This window comes from Poecile atricapillus, chromosome 5, assembly GCF_030490865.1.
Source record: "Poecile atricapillus isolate bPoeAtr1 chromosome 5, bPoeAtr1.hap1, whole genome shotgun sequence".
Lineage (NCBI taxonomy): Eukaryota > Metazoa > Chordata > Aves > Passeriformes > Paridae > Poecile > Poecile atricapillus.
Window position 1 is genome coordinate 721,143 of NC_081253.1, and position 6,358 is coordinate 727,500.

The window sequence follows — 6,358 nt, forward strand, 5'->3', positions numbered from 1 at the left end:
TCCCAGCTGGGAATTCCACATGGGCCATGGAAACAGAATGGAAACAGAATGTCTGCAGCACCCAGGGCTCTGCCTCTCTCTGCGGCTGGCAGCAGAAACCCTGCAAACACTTGGGTGCTCCCCCAGAGCTGAGGGAGACTGGGGTGAGCTGGGGTGTGCTGGGGTGTGCTGGGGTGAGCTGGGATGAGCTGGGATGTGCTGGGGTGAGCTGGGATGTGCTGGGGTGTGCTGGGATGAGCTGGGATGATACTGGGGTGTGTTGGGATGTGCTGGGATGTGCTGGAATGTGCTGGGATGTGCTGGGGTGAGCTGGGATGTGCTGGGGTGAGCTGGGATGAGCTGGGATGTGCTGGGATGAGCTGGGATGATACAGGGGTGAGCTGGGATGTGCTGGGATGTGCTGGGATGAGCTGGGATGAGCTGGGGTGTGCTGGGATGTGCTGGGATGAGCTGGGATGGTCTGGGGTGTGTTGGGATGTGCTGGGATGTGCTGGGATGAGCTGGGGTGTGCTGGGATGAGCTGGGGTGATACTGGGATGATACTGGGATGTGCTGGGATGTGCTGGGATGTGCTGGGATGAGCTGGGGTGATACTGGGGTGTGTTGGGATGTGCTGGGATGAGCTGGGATGCACTGGGATGATACTGGGGTGTGTTGGGATGTGCTGGGATGAGCTGGGGTGATACTGGGGTGTGTTGGGATGTGCTGGGATGAGCTGGGATGCACTGGGATGATACTGGGATGTGCTGGGATGTGCTGGGATGAGCTGGGATGCACTGGGGTGAGCTGGGATGATACTGGGATGAGCTGGGATGTGCTGGGGTGAGCTGGGATGATACTGGGATGTGCTGGGATGTGCTGGGATGTGCTGGGATGTGCTGGGATGTGCTGGGATGATACTGGGATGATACTGGGATGAACTGGGATGTGCTGGGGTGTGCTGGGATGAGCTGGGATGTGCTGGGATGTGCTGGGATGTGCTGGGATATGCTGGGATGAGCTGGGATGTGCTGGGGTGTGTTGGGATGTGCTGGGGTGTGCTGGGATGTGCTGGGATGAGCTGGGATGGCCTCAGAGCAGCAGCTCTGACCAAGGCTGGGATGCTCATGCCGGGTTTGCTGCAGGGTCAGGGCAGCCCCTCTCAGCCCCTGACTTCTCATCATCCCTGCCCAGCAACCCACACAACCCAGCCCAAAACCCCCCTGAGCCAACCCCGAGCCAATCTGAGCCAATTTATCCCAACTCCCTCCAGTTCCAACCAAACCCAACCCAATCCCATGGCCTCCCCAGCACTCCTCACCCTACAGCCCCCCTGCCCTGGGCTGGATTTCACTAAAAGCTGGAAACACTGAGAATAGTGGAGATGATACAAATTAAATTTAGTGCTCCTGCAGACATCTGAGAAGTTTTCCCTTTTTCTGCCGCCTGTAACATTTACTGTCTTGCTCAAAATACCCGGTTCTAGAAGTTTTGGTGGTTTTTTTCTTTTTTTGAAGAAGGTACACTCTTGAAATCTTTCCTTGTATGAGGGCAGTATCCTCTGCCATACAGGTGTTCTGTAGGCTGAGAAGTTGTCTTTTACACTTGAAATGATGTTTCCTACTTCCATTTTTTCAGTAACTTCTTGATTTGTGAGCTTAGCAGGAGTGTGCCCTGTGCCACATGTCTCAATTGCATCACATAAATATTTAACACTACTGGAAAACAATAATTTTCTAACCCAAAAAACAGCGTTACAGAAATTAAACAATTGCTAAGTGACCACGGTGCTTTTTCACGAATCCCATCGACTTTATTAACCCGAGAGAAGCCAAGGGAGCCAATTACAGGGCACTAAACTGTGCTGTCAGCTGCCTGGGAAAGGCCATTATATTTTCAGCTTCTGTGTAGTTCAATGAGAATTAGAGTTAAATGTGTATTTTGAATGCAATGGGTTATTACTATGAAGTTAATCATACCATTACTTTTTATTGTGGGGCTGTAGAAGTTTAAGGGGACCCCGAGAGGGCTCAGTGAGAGCAGCCCCTGCTGCTGCCTGGGCCAGCAGGGTCCACACCGGGCTCACGACACCCTCCAAAGCCTCCCCAAAATGTGTCACTTGTAGAATTTGCACTTGACTTTTGCAAACATTAAATGTTCTTGTCGCCGAGAGCTAATTAAGAAATCCGGGCCACTGTTGCCGAGCTAATTCTGTTCGGGTTGACTGCATGTTCAAATCTGGATGCTCATCTAATGTGTCCTGTGACCAACTATTGCGGTTGGATTAAGGTAATTACCTAGCTCAACACTTTTCTGAAACATTTTACAGTAATGGAATCCGAGCCTTTTATGTGCTTCTCCATCTTCACTTCAGAGGATTGGGAGTGTGAAGCTGTGCTTGAGGAAAAGCCAAAGCCCAGCTTATCAGCAGCCTTCGAGCTGGCTTAGCTGGGCTCAGTCCTGACTCTGGGGCAGCGAATGGGGCACTGCAGGAAAAGGCTCTGCACAGGAGGGGACAGGGACAGGAGGAGAGGGAACGGCCTCAGGCTGGGCCAGGGCAGCTCAGGGGGGACAGCAGCAGGAATTTCCCCATGGAAAGGGCGCTCAGGCCTTGGAAGTGCCCAGGGAGGTTTGCAGTGCCCATCCCTGGAGGTGTCCAGGGAATTCCTGGAGGTGCCACTCAGGGCTGGGGACACGGTGGGATCAGGCACAGCTGGGGCTCCATGGGCTGGGAGGGCTTTTCCAAACAAAATAATTTTGTGAATTTCACAGAGCTTGGGGAGAGCCTCAGCACTGGCAAGAGAGAGGTGACCTGCTCTGGGTCTGGGGAACCAGGGACTCTGGGGGTCATCATTACTCTCTGGGAAAAGTGCAAAATGGGGAATGTCTTGTGAAAATGGCCACAGAAAGGCGAGTCAGTGGAAGCAAGAACCCAAAGGCAACCTGGGCAGTAACAGTGGAACACAGCAGATCTATCCCAGGGAGAGAGAGAGATGGAAGGACAGCCACAGACCTTCCCATGCTCCACAGCCAGCACACTCAGCTGAGCCTGCCTGCAGCCCCAAGCCCTTGACCTCCCTGCCCAGCTGCTAAGGGACATTTGGGATGGTTCTCTCTGGGCCAGGGCTGCCTCTACCTCAGGAAATTGGACTGTGCTTATTCCTCATTCACAAATTGGGCAATAACCTTCAGCCTCTACCCCCGAGCCAGACTCAAGGCAGACACCTGGAACGGGAAGGGCTCCTCAAGCCCATTCCCATCTCCTGAAATATCCCATCTCTGCCTCATGAGGCACAGGAGTGCCAGCACCCATCAGGTGCTCCCACCAGCCCCCAATCAATGGTGGCTGAAAATTCAGTAGAGATCAATAATTACTGAGAGGCAGCACAGAGCACAGAACACAGAGCACAAAACACAGAGCCAGGAGCACAGAGCACAGAGCACAAAACACAGAGCACAGAACACAGAGCCAGGAGCACAGAGCACAGAGCACAGAACACAGAGCCAGGAACACAGAGCCAGGAGCACAGAGCACAGAGCACAGAGCCAGGAGCACAGAGCACAGGGCACAGAGCACAGAACACAGAGCCAGGAGCACAGAGCACAGAGCACAGAGCCAGGAGCACAGAGCACAGAGCACAGAACACAGAGCACAGAGCCAGGAGCACAGAGCACAGAGCACAGAACACAGAGCACAGAGCCAGGAGCACAGAGCACAGAGCACAGAGCACAGAGCACAGAGCACAGAGCACAGAGCACAAAACACAGAGCCAGGAGCACAGAGCACAGAGCACAGAGCACAGAGCACAGAGCACAGAGCACAGAGCCAGGAGCACAGAGCACAGAGCACAGAGCCAGGAGCACAGAGCACAGAGCACAGAACACAGAGCACAGAGCCAGGAGCACAGAGCACAGAGCACGGAGCACAGAGCACAGAGCACAGAGCACAGAGCACAGAGCACAGAGCACAGAACACAGAGCACAGAACACAGAGCACAGAGCACGGAGCACAGAGCACAGAGCACAGAGCACAGAGCACAGAGCACAGAGCACAAAACACAGAGCCAGGAGCACAGAGCACAGAGCACAGGGCACAGAGCACAGAACACAGAGCACAAAACACAGAGCCAGGAGCACAGAGCACAGAGCACAAAACACAGAGCCAGGAGCACAGAGCACAGAGCCAGGAGCACAGAGCACAGAGCACAGGGCACAGAGCACAGAGCACAGAGCCAGGAGCACAGAGCACAGAGCACAGAGCCAGGAGCACAAAACACAGAGCACAGAGCACAGAGCACAGAGCACAGAGCACAGAGCACAGAGCACAGAACACAGAACACAGAGCACAGAGCACAGAGCACAGAACACAGAGCACAGAGCACAGAGCACAGAGCCAGGAGCACAGAGCCAGGAGCACAGAGCACAGAGCCAGGAGCACAGAGCACAGAGCCAGGAGCCCCAGTGAGGGTGGTGCTGATGTTTGTGCACTCTGCCCCCACCCAGCAGGAATTCCTCTCAGGAAGATGTGCTCCTGCTCATCCCCTCGGGCCCTGGAGGTGGGAGGGTTGCGGTGTCTGAGCAGGGACAGGAGCTGAGCTTGGTGACCCTGTGGGAGCCCTCCAGCCCTGGGTGTCCCCTGATCCTGTGACCCACCCCACACTCTGATCTGGGCTCTCTGCTCCTGGCTGGCACAGACAGGATGGGCAGAGGCTCTGGAGGCAGCAGGGCTCACATGAACATCACCAGGGGCAGCTCTCAGCCCACATCAGATGTTCCCACCAAACATAATTTTAAAAGTATTTATTAAAAAGTACAGACTGGCACCAATTCCTAGAGAAACCCAACCTCCAGCAGGGGACTGGGAGCACTCACGGGTCCCCAATGAAAGGACAAGCAATAATGAGTGGAACCAGCTGGTCTGGCCCTGCTCCTTGGTCCTCATGCAGCCGTGACCAAGAGGAGGGAGATCAGTGCCAGGCTGGACACTGGGGCTGGGAGCACCTGGGACAGTGGGAGGGGTTCCTGCCCATGGCAGGGCTGGCACTGGATGGGCTTTAAGGCCCCTTCCAACCCAAACCAGTCTGGGTTTCCTATGATCCTATAAATTAATTCATTTTTATTCAATTTCCTTTTATTCCCTCTGACATTCTGTGATCAGAGAGAGGGTACAACTACAATTTAGCCCTTTGGTAGAATTTACTTCAGTGATTAAAATAACTGCATGGAATTAGCGCAATTCTAACGTTGTTTTTTATCTTGAGTGGCAGAAAATCATTGCTCCTGGGATAATTCTTAACCTAACAGAGTGACCCCTATGAAATACATCCAAAAGTTTTATGATTTTCCCCCTTCATGCTAATTTAATGTAGCCCAGTTGTTTAATCTTAAGCTGAACACATTCCAAATAAAGTAATGCAGCTCACAACAAGACACTGCAGGAAATAATTAGGTTGCAAGTTGTGGAGGCTTTAATACGGTTGAAATTATATAACTATCTTTGCATTCCCTGTATGGTCCTATTAAATGCAGTCGGCATTGATGTCGGGAGCTGTCAGGAAGCAAAATGAAAAATAGTTTTAATAGCTGCTCTTTGACCTGTTTTATATTTTATGTCAATTATAACAGCACACAACCATGCATAATTATGAAGCATAGATGCATTAAAATGTACACATAATTTGTGTTCTTATGGCAACCGTTGCATTGGGATCTGGAAAACAAACGGGTGAGTTCCTATTGTGAGGCTGTGGGGACACAGAGCCAGCAGAGTCCTGTCTGCTCGCTCGGAGGGCTGAAAGCAAACACTGCAAGGGACAAGGAGCAGCAGGGCAGTGCCAGCTGCCCCTGGCCCGAGACCCCACCACCAGCCCAGCCCTGGAGCAGAGAATGAAAGGAAACACGAAGGGGTTTTATCCTGAGTTCATTTGGAACATTCCAGAACTCCCCATCCGAGTCCATTCCCCACCAGGGTTAAGTACAAACTGCAGCCCCAGGCCTCTTTCCTTTGCTCATCTCTTTTCCCATGTGAAATATTTTTAAACCTCCTGAGCTGTGACACGGAGCAGGGGAGCCACTTTAAAAAGTTGCCTAAGCAAAAGAAATGTTTTAGCCACTCCTCTGGGCTGCTGGGATGAAGTTTGGTCCAGGGTTGTGTCGATGTCGTGTCCATCCCCTGCCAAGAGCTCTCCACCTTTGGGCTTAACAGAGGAGTAGTGAGTGGTTTCATTTTTCAGTGCTTTTATTTTTATTTTTTGAATTGCTTTATTTATTATATTTATGTACAAATCAGAGACAATCTAAGGGAAATCACTAAATCACTGAATCAGTTCCTTTTCTTCTATCAAAAAAAAAGAGGAAACCTCCAAGTCCTGAGCTGCCC